General features: G+C 48.2%; 1 non-coding gene across 1 annotated transcript; it reads left to right on the top strand.

Moving 5' to 3' along the window:
- Positions 1-11,334: 11,334 nt before the first annotated feature.
- On the top strand, positions 11,335-11,439 carry LOC115892980. The gene has a single exon (XR_004052945.1). It is a non-coding gene; the product is annotated as a U6 spliceosomal RNA (small nuclear RNA).
- The last annotated feature ends 320 nt before the right edge of the window (positions 11,440-11,759 follow it).

Genomic DNA, 11,759 nt, shown 5'->3' with positions numbered 1-11,759 from the left:
CTACACAGTATATCCACGTAACAGAACTGCACTTGGACCCTCTCCATCTATAAACACTTTTTAAAGGGGCTTACGATAATCTGGGAAATACTTAAAACATCAATTGATAAAAATCTTGAAAGTGAAGGCCAGGCCTGGTAGCTCACACCTGTAATCCCAGCACTTTGGGAGGCCAAGGTGGGAGGATCACTTGAGCCCAGGAGTTTGAGACCAGCCTGGGCCACAGAGCAAGACCCTGTCTCTACAAAAAATACAAAAATTGGCTGGGTGTGGTGGCTACAGCTGTGGTCCCAGCTACTCGGGAGGCTGAGGTGGGAGGATCCTGAGCCTGGAAGGTAGAGGCTGCAGTGAGCCTAGAGTGTACCACTGAACTCCATCCTGGGCAACAGAGCAAGACCCTGTCAAAAAAAAAAAAAAAAAAAAGGTGATGTGATATAGTAACAGCTACATAAAAGCAAAAATCTCCACCCCAGTATCATTACAAAAGAGACTGGAAGGAAATTCATCAAAACAGTGTTAGTGGCAGTGTCTGGGTCACAGACTCAGCAGCTTCTTCCCCGTTTTACTACACATTTGCATTTTCCACTGTTTTTTGTTTTGTTTTGTTTTTGTTTTGTTTTGTTCTATTTTTGAGACAGAGTTGCTCTGTCACCGACTCTGGAGGGCAGTGGTACATTCATAGCTCGCTGCAGCCTCCATCTCCTGTGGCTCAAGTGATCCTCCCGCCTTGGCCTCCCACAGTGCTGGGATAACAGGCTCATGCCACCACACCCAGCCCACTCGGTCCATAAGGAGCTTACCTGTTTGCAAAAAGTGGGGCCACAATGTGGTTAGGCAGCAGATTCTGGCACAGGGCCACATGGATTCTCAATTACTCTTCATGTCTCCTGCGTCTGTTATCTCATCTGAAAGCAGGGATTATGATAGAATTTCCCCCCTTTAAAACATGTATTCTATGCAATCAACACACCTGGATTTATTTATTTTTTTTATGTTATGTATTTATTTTTTTTTGAGACAGAGTCTGGCTCTGTCGCCCAGGCTGGAGTGCAATGGTGCAATCTCAGCTCACTGCAACCTCTGCCTCCCAGGTTCAAGCAATTCCCCTGCCTCAGCCTCCCAAGTAGCTGGGATTACAGGCACCCCCATCACGCCTGGCTAATTTTTGTATTTTTAGTAGAGATGGGGTTTCACCATGTTGGCCAGGCTGGTCTCGAACTCCTGATCTCAAGTGATCCTCCCTCCTCAGCCTCCCAAAATGCTGGGATTACAGGCGTGAGCCACCGTCACCCAGCCTTGGATTATTTTAGTGCCTACAAAAAGACTGGGAGGAGGTATCCTAGCTCCATGTCACAGATGAGAGGAGAGACAGACAGAGGCCCAGGGCTCGCCCCATAGCTGTTTAGGGATCAGGCCCACTGGGGCTTGGCGACGCCCGGAACACGGTTGCCAGGACTGCAGCTATCAAGCCATTTTATACAAGAGGAAATGGCAGGTTCCCGGCACAGTGAGGGCGTGCCCGGCCTTCAGCCTGGCCCCTCTCCTCTTGCTGAATCTCAGTCTTGTGCGTGGCACACTGTCAACTGCTGCTGTCACTGTGTGGTGTCTTCAGAAAGAACCTGCTCCCACGTGAGCTTGTGCAGAAACAATACGCCCTTCCCAGGTTTGAGGCTGCATAGCGTGATGTAAATAAGTAGCGCTGATGGAATCAAGCCTGGCGCTGTGGACGGCTGCTCCAAACACTCTGCCTCGTGCTCCTATTTTTAACTCAGTTGCATCTTTCTTGGCTTCCTGACAGCCTGGATTCTCATGCTCCCTCTCCAAGCAGAGGTCACTCCCCAAGAGGCCTGTGTGTGCCTTGGCCTCATGTCCCCCAATTGTGTCCCTACACGGTGGGATTTGGGACTGGGGTAGGAGGAGCCACTCCGCTGGAGGCCCTCGTCTGTACCCCACCTTTTCCTTGATGTTCTCAGGGATCAGGGAGCCGCCCTCTGCCCAGGTGGCAGAAGCCAATGCCTCTCATGCCAACCCCTGGCACACCTAACATCGAGTAACATGCACAGAATAAGGTGGCAAGAGCTGGTTGAGAGCTGAGCTGCCAGTAAGCCAACCTCCAAAACATCACTCGAATAACCTGGAAGGTGGTGTCAGCTAGCCCGATGTCTACATCTCTTCCTACATAACTGGTACAATGGGAAATTGTCCAACCACAGTGGCCTGAGTGGTGACAAGAGAACTGCCCTCCCTGGTGCACTCAGACCCTAACAGATGCATCGGGTGCCCCAGGCCACATGCCTTCAGCTCAGTCCGATTTCAGCTGCAGCTGGGTGGCACCAGACACTGTTAGGGTCCCTCCTCCGAGACTAGTTGGGGGCCCTACTTTTCTGCCCCAGGCCTAGAACCTTCTCCGTGGGCTCAGAAACAGGCTCAGCCAGGAAGTGTTGGAAAATGGACACCAGCAGGCCCTCTCTCCACGATGGCCACCCTGGGGTAGGCGGGTAGTCATGCAAACCTCCCTCTGCTCAGAGGTGCTTTGTTCACAGCCCTGGCCAGGTCAAACCCCTGGCAGGAACCAGTTCAGTGACAGTCCCTGTCTCACCCCCTGTCCTCTCCACCCCACCATCCCCACTCCCTTCCCCCTCTCTCTAGGCCCAAATAAACCACCTGCACCCCAGTCCATGCACACTCTCTGCCTCGAAGGCAGACTGCTCTGTGATGGACGCGTCTCTCCTGCACCTCTGTCGTCCAGCCCCCAGCCCTTATAGGGGTCCCGACGGCTGCTGGAATTCTAGGAGAGATGCATCAACGGCCTGGTACTGAAATCAAGAGTTCATATCTCATTACCTAAAGGTTACATGTTTAATACACTGGCTGGAAACTTAGCTGGCTCAGAAAATTGCAAGTAATAAGTGTTCTGTTTTGAACATGAAGAGTACTTAATTGTTCTTAATAGAAAACCAGCTCCTCCCTGCATCCTTTAAATAAATGTGGAAACAAGTCTGAGGATGAAGGGTCTGCAGGGGGGTCCCGTGGCCTCAGCCCAGCTTTGTTGGGAACCAAAGGCCTCCCTCCAGGCAGTCTTCCAACTGTCCCTGGCAGGATGGGCTGTGAGCTGCAGACCTAATATGGCTGACTGCTGTTGGGTGAGGCTGGCGTGGTGTCCGTGGGAGGCTTGCCAAGGCCCATCTGTCCTGTCCTGACCCAGGCTGGTGGAGGGGCAACAGTGGGTTTTCTGAGTAAAGGGACTTGCTTTTTTCCACATAGCTCTTGCCACTGCCTGGCCCCAAGGGAGGCTCCCCAAGGCCCAGCTCCCACCTCTGCCCTGGGCTCAGTCCCGGCCTCCCTCCCCTCCTCCCTTTGCAGAGATCACTACAGAGGTTTGCACAGACACATTCAACCAGAGGCAGTGGGGAGGGGCAATCTGCAGAATGCAGGGGAAAGGAAGAGGTGCTGACCTCCTGGCAACTTCAGCCGGAGCGTTTAGGCCCTTTTCAGGCATGGGAGAAAGAGGTAGTCTTTATTTCAGATGCATTCTCATGTCAGGAGAGGGAGAGGCCAACACCTGCTAGTAATAGGAGGTTTTTCCCTCTCTTAGTCTGACCCAGCATGAGCAGAAAAAATAAACCCTTCAAGACACCAACAGCATCAGCAATAAGGTGGATGAGGGACGCACTCCTGACCCAGCAATGGGGGTGCAGCGCCACATGGCAGTGGAACATTTCTAAACACTGACATACACTAAGATGCCAAGGAAGCTTCCAGAGAGCCACCCAGCCAAGCATGTCCAGTTTTTTAAAAGAAAGAATAAGGCCAGGTGCAGTGGCTCATACCTGTAGTCTCAGCACTTTAGGAGGCCAAGGCAGGAGGATCATTTGAGGCCAGGAGTTTGAGACCAGCCTGGACAACATAGAGAGACCCCATGTCTACCAAAAAATAAGTTAGCCAGTGTGGTGGCACGCATCTGTGATCCCAGTCACTGGGGAGGCTGAGATGGGAGGACTGCTTAAGCCCAACAAGTTGAGGCTGCAGTGAGCAAAGGTTGACCACTGCACTTCTGCCTGGGCAACAGAGTAAGACCCTTTCTCAGAAAAAAAAAATTACTGGAAACATACACCAATACAAATATTTATCTACAAGCAGGGGTAAGACTTACAATACTTGCTGGCCAGTATAACGCAGCAATTGACCAGCTGAGACAGACCGCCTGCCACTCAGAGTAGGTATCATGGGCACTGCACCAGCCAAGCTACAAGGAGGAGTGGGTGGAGGACACAGGCAGACAGGGCTGGGGGAGACTGAGGCCTCTCCTTGTGCACTGGACTGGATGGCTACAATGTCTGAATGATAGGAGTGTGTTCACTACTCAGAAAAAGAACAGTATCTCTAACAATTAGTGCCAGGGAACCTGGATATCCACATGCAGAATGAAATTGGACCCTTATCTCATACCATATACAAAATTCAACTCAAAATGGATTAAAGCCTCAACACAAGACCCGAACATGTGAAACCACTAGAAGAAAACACAGGGAAAGACTCCATGACAGTGTTCTGAGCAATGATTTATTTTTGGATATGACCCAAAAGCACAGGAAACAAAAGCAAAAATAGACAAATGGGATTACATCCAACTAAAAGGCTTCTGCACAGCAAAGGAGACAATCGACAGAGTGAAGAGAAAAACCTGCAAAATAGGAGAAAATACTTGCAAACCATGCATCCGATAAGGAGTTAATATCCAAAATACATAAGAGGCCGGGTACAGTGGCTCACGCCTATAGTCCCAGCACTTTGGGAGGCCAAGGCAGGTGGATCACCTGAGGTCAGGAGTTCGAGACCAGCCTGGCCAACATAGTGAAACCCTGTCTCTACCAAAAATACAAAAAAATTAGCCTGGCATCGTGGCAGGCGCCTGTAGTCCCAGCTACTTGGGAGGCTGAGGCAGGAGAATCGCTTGAACCCGGGAGGCGGAGGTTGCAGTGAGCCGAGATGGTGTTGCTGCCCTCCAGCCTGTGTGACAGAGTGAGGCTCTGTCTCAAAAAATGTATATATTTTATTTATAATATATATTTATATATATTATATGTATATGTATATAGGTATAAATATATGTATATATATAAATATATATACATATATTTATTTATTTATATGGAACTGAAAGAACTCAACAGCAAGGGGCCAGGTGCGGTGGCTCACACCTGTAATCCCAGCACTTTGGGAGGCCGAGGCAGGCAGATCACAAGGTCAGGAGATCAAGACCATCCTGGCTAACACGGTGAAACCCCAGCTCTACTAAAAGAATTAGCTGGGCATGGTGGCAGGCACCTGTAGTCCCAGCTACTCAGGAGGCTGAGGCAGGAGAATGACATGAACCCATTAGGCAGAGCTTGTGGTAAGCCGAGATTGTGCCGCTGCACTGCAGCCTGGGCGACAGAGTGAGAGTCCATCTCAAAAACAAAAACAAAAAAAAGAACTCAACAGCAAGAAAACAACCCAGTCTTAAAAATGGGCAAAAGGAATAGCCATTTCTCAAAAGAAGACATGCAGATGACCAACAGGTATATAAAAAAAACACTCAACACTAAGCATCACTAATTATTTGCATTGCAGGAAAATTCAAATTAAAACCACAGAGCATAATGTCATCAAGGTGGCTGACTAGAGACCCCTGGCACTTGTCCTCCACAAGAAAGGACAACAAATAAAGAGCTGAGATTTGACGGGAGTGTCAGAGGGAGAGTGCTGTAGTGCAGCAGGGAGCAGAGACACACCTCTGGTGATTGGAAGCCCATCAAATTGAAGGGCAGTGTCGAGGCGCCTGGCCCTGCAGCCCCATCTCCTCCACCTGGACTGAATCTGCTGGAAGTCCGGAGGGCACCCCCTTGTGGGGCAAAGTTAAGCAGAAGATCCTCATCAGCCCCCACTGCCACCGCCAACACCTACCGTCCTTACAACAGGAGCATCCCACGGTCCTTGCAAGCCCCGAGCTCAGCATGGAGAGCTGCCGAGAAGTCACACAGCAGCACTGCCCTGGTCTAGGAACACAAGGTGCACACTTCCCACCTCCCCTACACGCATACACCGTGAGCTAAACTGCTACAGCTCAGAGCCATTTGAGACCGGAGCCGCCTCTGCAGTGCACCTGCTCTGTGTGCCAGAAGCCACTGCCCCTCTCCAGCCCTGGGGCTCCATCTCCATTCCACCACGCCTGCACCAGGGGCTGAATGTCACAACCCCAGCTCTGTGGAGCCTGGGCCAAGTCTCGGCGGTGACTCTGCTCCTACACAGAAGAGAAACCAGCTCCCATCGCTTTCTCTTCCACCTGGAGGAACAATCTGGCAAATGCACCCAGGACGAACCCACCCTCGGGCCAGCCAGACTGCTGCATGCCCTCCCTCAAGCAGGAGAGGCCCCTGAGCTTCTGAGCAGCCTGACACACTCCTGGGCCAGTGGAGAGGCTATGTGCCCTGGCCCAAGTCCTGGGTGCCCCAGCCCCTACAGATAAGCCCCTGGCCTGCCCAACAGCTCTGTGCCCACAACAAGGGCCTGAGAAACAGCTGAGGGCCACCCCTGGCAGACATATCCCCAGGCTGACTGAGGAGCTGCGCACCCATGTCCCGGGCCAAGAAACAGCCCCACAGGCTGCCCCCAGCAGACATGTCCCTGGACCTGCCAAATAGCGTTGCCCTCTCATCCCAGGCCTGAGAAGCAGCCACGTGGACCACCCCCAGAAAAAACACACTAGTACCAGCCAAGAAACTCTGCAGTGACATCCTAGGCCTGAGAAACAACCCTGTGAGTGGCCCCCAGAAGACACACACCTAGGCCAGGCCACTGAGAAGCTGTGTAACCACATCCTGGACCTAAGAACCAGCCCCATGGTTCCCCTCTGGCAAATGCACCCCCTGCCCCAGGCTGGCCAGACAGCTGTGTGCCTGAGTCCTGGGCCTGGGAAACAGCCCCACCAACCGCTGCTGGCAGGCATGCCCCCAGGCCAGCTGAGCAACTGTGTGCACAGGCTGCCAGCCAGAGTAACAGTCCCACAGCCACTACCCCAGCCCCAAGTTGGTTGACCCCTGATGCACACACGTACCCAAGACCTGAGAAATGGTCCAGCAATGGCAAAGCCATGACACTGCCTCCACCACGTCTCTTAGCCTAGGCCACTGAGACACTCACCAGTGTCATTAGCCTGGATTACAGTTGAAGAAACTACGTGGAGACTACATTGTGTCCACCTAGAACCAAGGCGAATGTACCCCCACCATAGTGACACCCCAAAACCCATTCATAGAAATTAGTCTTGCCCTATGAAACCTACTCCATAAAACCGGAAGAGGCGAGTTTTCCACCAGATGCATAGAAATCAATGCAGGGACACATCAAACATGAAAAAGCAAGAAAAAATTAGCCCGGTTAATTTTTTTAGTAGAGACGGGGTTTCACCGTGTTAGCCAGGATGGTCTCGATCTCCTGACCTTGTGATTCACCTGCCTCGGCCTCCCAAAGTGCTGGGATTACAGGTGTGAGCCACCGTGCCCAGCTCCTTGCTGTTGAGTTCTTTTAGTTCCATATAAATAAATATGTGTGTGTGTGTGTGTGTATTTTTTTTTTTTTTTTTTTTTTTTTTGAGACAGAGCCTCACTCTGTCACCCAGGCTGGAGGGCAGCAACGCCCTCTCGGCTCAGTGCAACCTCTGCCTCCCGGGTTCAAAGGAACACAGGTAATTCTCCAGTATCAGAGTCCAATCATAAAGAAATATATGAAATGCTGGAAAAAGAATTCAAAATAATAAGCTTAAGGAAACTCTGTGAGATACAAGAGAATACACATAGGCAATTCAACAAAATATGGAAAATAATTCATGCTCTGAATGAGAAATGCAATGAAGATATAGATATCATAAAAAGAACCAAACAGAAATCTTACAGCTGAAGAATTCAATGAATGAAATTTAAAAAACAATTGAGAGCTCTGACAATAGACTAGAACAAGCAAAAGAAAGAATTTCTGATCTTGAAGATAGACCATTTGAAATAACACAGGCAGGGCTGGGCGCAGTGGCTCACGCCTGTAATCCCAGCACTTTGGGAGGCCGAGGCAGGCGGATCATGAGGTCAGGAGATCGAGACCATCCTGGTGAACACAGTGAAACCCCGTCTCTACTAAAAATACAAAAAAATTAGCTGGGTGTGGTGGCGGGTGCCTGTAGTCCCAGCTTCTAGGGAGGCTGAAGCAGGAGAATGGCATGAACCCGGGAGGTGGCAGAGTTTGCAGTGAGCCGAGATCGCGCCACTTGCACTCCGGCCTGGGCAACAGAGTGAGACTCTGTCTCAAAAAAAAAAAAAAAAGAAATAACACAGGCAGATCAAAAAAACAAAATAAACCCTACAGAGTTTATGGGACACCATTAAATGAACAAATATTTGCATTATGGGCATTCTAAAAGGTGAAGAGAAGATTTAATGAAATAAAGTTGAAAACTCCCCAAGTCTTGGAAGAGAGATGGACATTCAGGTCCAAGAAGCTGAAAAAAAAAAAAAAAAAATCCCGAATAGATTAAACTAAAACAGATTCTTTCTTTTTTTTTTTTTTTTTAAGACGGAGTCTCCCAGTCTGTGACCCAGGCTGGAGTGCAGTGGCATGATCTCGGCTCACTGCAACCTCCGCCTCCTGGGTTCCCGCCATTCTCCTGCCTCAGTCTCCTGAGTAGCTGGGACTACGGGCGCCCACCACCACGCCCGGCTAATTTTTTGTCTTTTTAGTAGAGACGGGGTTTTGCTGTGTTAGCCAGAATGGTCTCCATCTCCTGACCTCGGGATCTGCCTGCCTCGGCCTCCCAAAGTGCTGGGATTACAGGCATGAGCCACCGCACCCAGCCCTAAAACAGATTCTTTCTGAGGCACATTACAGTAAGAGTGTCAAAAGTCAAAGACAAAGAATTATAAGAGCAGCAAGAGAAAAGCAGCAAGTCACATATAAGGGAACTCCCCCTTAAACTAACAACACATTTCTTAGCAGAAACCTTACAGGCCAGGAAAGAATGGGATGATATGCTCAAAGTACTAAAAGAAAAAAAAAAAAAAAAACTGTCAGCTAAGAAAATATACTCAGCAAAGCAATTATTCAGAAATGAAGGAGAAATAAAATATTTCACAGACAAGCACAAACTAAGAAAATTCATCACCACTAGACCAGCCTTACAAGAAATGCTCAAGATCTTACATCTGGAAGTGAAAAAAATGACAACTGTTGTGAAAACATGAAACTATTAAAGTCACTGGTAGAAAGGATAAAGAAAAAGAAATAGAAACTTATCTCTACAGAAAACCAGCCAATCACAAAGATAAACCAAAAGAGAGGAAGGAATCAAGGATATAGAAAATAATCTGAAAACATCAAAAACATGATAGGAGTAAATCCTTACCTATCAATAATAACCCTAAATGTAAATGGATTAAATTCCCCCATTTGAAAGATATCGACTGGCTGAATGTATTTATTCATTCATTCATTCATTCATTCATTCATTCATTCAAGATAGGATCTCACTCTTTCACCCAAGCTGGAGTGCAATGGCATGATCACGGATCACTGCACCCTCAACCTCCCAGGCCCAAGTGATGCTCCCTCCTCAGCCTCCCAATTAGCTGTGGTCACAGGCATGCACCACCACACCTAGCTAATTTCTTAAGTGTTTTTGTAGAGATGGGGTCTCCCTGTGTTGTCCAGGCTGGTCTTGAACTCCTGAGCTCAAGCAATCATCCCTCCTCAGCCCCCCAAAGTGCTGGAATTACAGGCAGGAACCACTGCACCTGGCATGAATGGATTTTTAAAAAGACCCAACTATACACTGCCTACAAGAAACTCATCTCGCATGTAAAGAAACATAGAGGCTGAAAGTGAAGGGATGGAAAAAAATATTCCACAAAAACGGAAACCAAAAGTGAGCAGGAGTAACTGTACTTATATTAGACAAAACAGACTTCAAGTAAAAAGCTGTGGCTGGGCTCGGTGGCTCAAGCCTATAATCCCAGCACTTTGGGAGGCCGAGACGGGCGGATCACAAGGTCAGGAGATCGAGACCATCCTGGCTAACACGGTGAAACCCCGTCTCTACTTAAAAAATACAAAAAAACTAGCCGGGCGAGGTGGCGGGCGCCTGTAGTCCCAGCTACTCGGGAGGCTGAGGCAGGAGAATGGCATGAACCCGGGAGGCGGAGCTTGCAGTGAGCTGAGATCCGGCCACTGCACTCCAGCCCGGGCGACAGAGCGAGACTCCGTATCAAAAAAAAAAAAAAAAAAAAAAAAAAGCTGTAAAAAGAGACAAAGACTCTGTATAATAATTAGGGGGTTAATTTGGCAAGGGAATATAACACTTAGATATGCACCCAACACCAGGGTACTCAGATATATAAAGCAAATATTATTAATAGATCTAAAGGGAGAGATAGACCCCAATTGAATAATAGTTGGACTTTAACACCCGTCTTTCAGCATTAAAAAGATGATCTAGATAGAAGATTAACAAAGAAACACTGGAATGAAACTACACCGTAGACGAAATGGACCTGACAGACCTTTACAGAACATTTCACTCAACAGCTGAAAAATACATTCTTTTCATTAGCACATGGAACATTCTCCAGGATTGACAATATGTTAAGACACAAAACACGTCTCTGCAATGTTTTAAAAATCAAAATCATACCGGATATCTTATCTGACCACAGTGCAACAAAACTAGAAAGCAATAACAAGAGGAACATTTGAAACTCTACAAATACATGGAAATTAAACAACATGCTCCTAAATGACCAGTGGATGAAGGAAGAGATTAAGAATGAAAATTAAAAATTCCATACTCACTTTGGCAACACAGATGCTGTTGCAGGCCGAAAGACTGAGGGTCATGATCAACTCAGTATACCACTGGAGGCTATGTGTGTAAACAGCAAACTGTTCTCATAAAAGCAAAATGTTGGCAAACTGGTGAACTGACAAACTGCTTCTGCCACCCCCAAGGAATACTGAGGGTAGTCACGACCCAGGCACAGGTGTTTCTTGTGATTATCTACAGGACACAGCTGAAGCCAGTTAGTAATAATATGAACCCGTGATCAGTTAAGCAGCTGACCAATCATTACTTCCTCCTCCCTGCTCATTCTACCCGATAAATATGAAGGGCTGTGGAAGCTCAGGGGCTGCCCTTGCTCACCAGAAGTTGGGAGTGCTCATCTTCTTCCCCAGGCCCCTTCCTTTCAAATAGTTACTTTTAAGTTTTCATTTCTGCATATTGGTCCCCTTCTTTCAGTCCAGTCCCTTAGTAACTGTGGCAAACCACGGCAATATACTAAAGTTGAAATGATACAGAGAAGATTAGCATGACCCCTGCACAAGGGTGATGTGCAAACTCATGAAGTGATCCATATTTTTAAAAATGAAAAAAGTTTTAAAAATGTTAAATTCCTTGAAACAAATGAAAATAGAAACATAATGTGTCAAAACCTATGGGACACAGTAGAAGCATTAAGAGGTAAGTTAGGGCTGGGTGCAGTGGCTCACACCTGTAATCCCAGCATTTTGGGAGGCCGAAGTGGGCGGATCACAAGGTCAGGAGATTGAGACCATCCTGGTTAACATGGTGTAAACCCCGTCTCTACTAAAATTACAAAAAATTAGCCGGGCATGGTGGCGGGTGCCTGTAATCCCAGCTACTCGGGGGGCTGAGGCAGGAGAATGGTGTGAACCCAGGA

This window comes from Rhinopithecus roxellana, chromosome 13 (genome assembly GCF_007565055.1).
Source record: "Rhinopithecus roxellana isolate Shanxi Qingling chromosome 13, ASM756505v1, whole genome shotgun sequence".
Lineage (NCBI taxonomy): Eukaryota > Metazoa > Chordata > Mammalia > Primates > Cercopithecidae > Rhinopithecus > Rhinopithecus roxellana.
The sequence above is the reverse complement of the archived record's forward strand: the minus strand, read 5'-3'. Positions and strand labels throughout refer to the sequence as shown.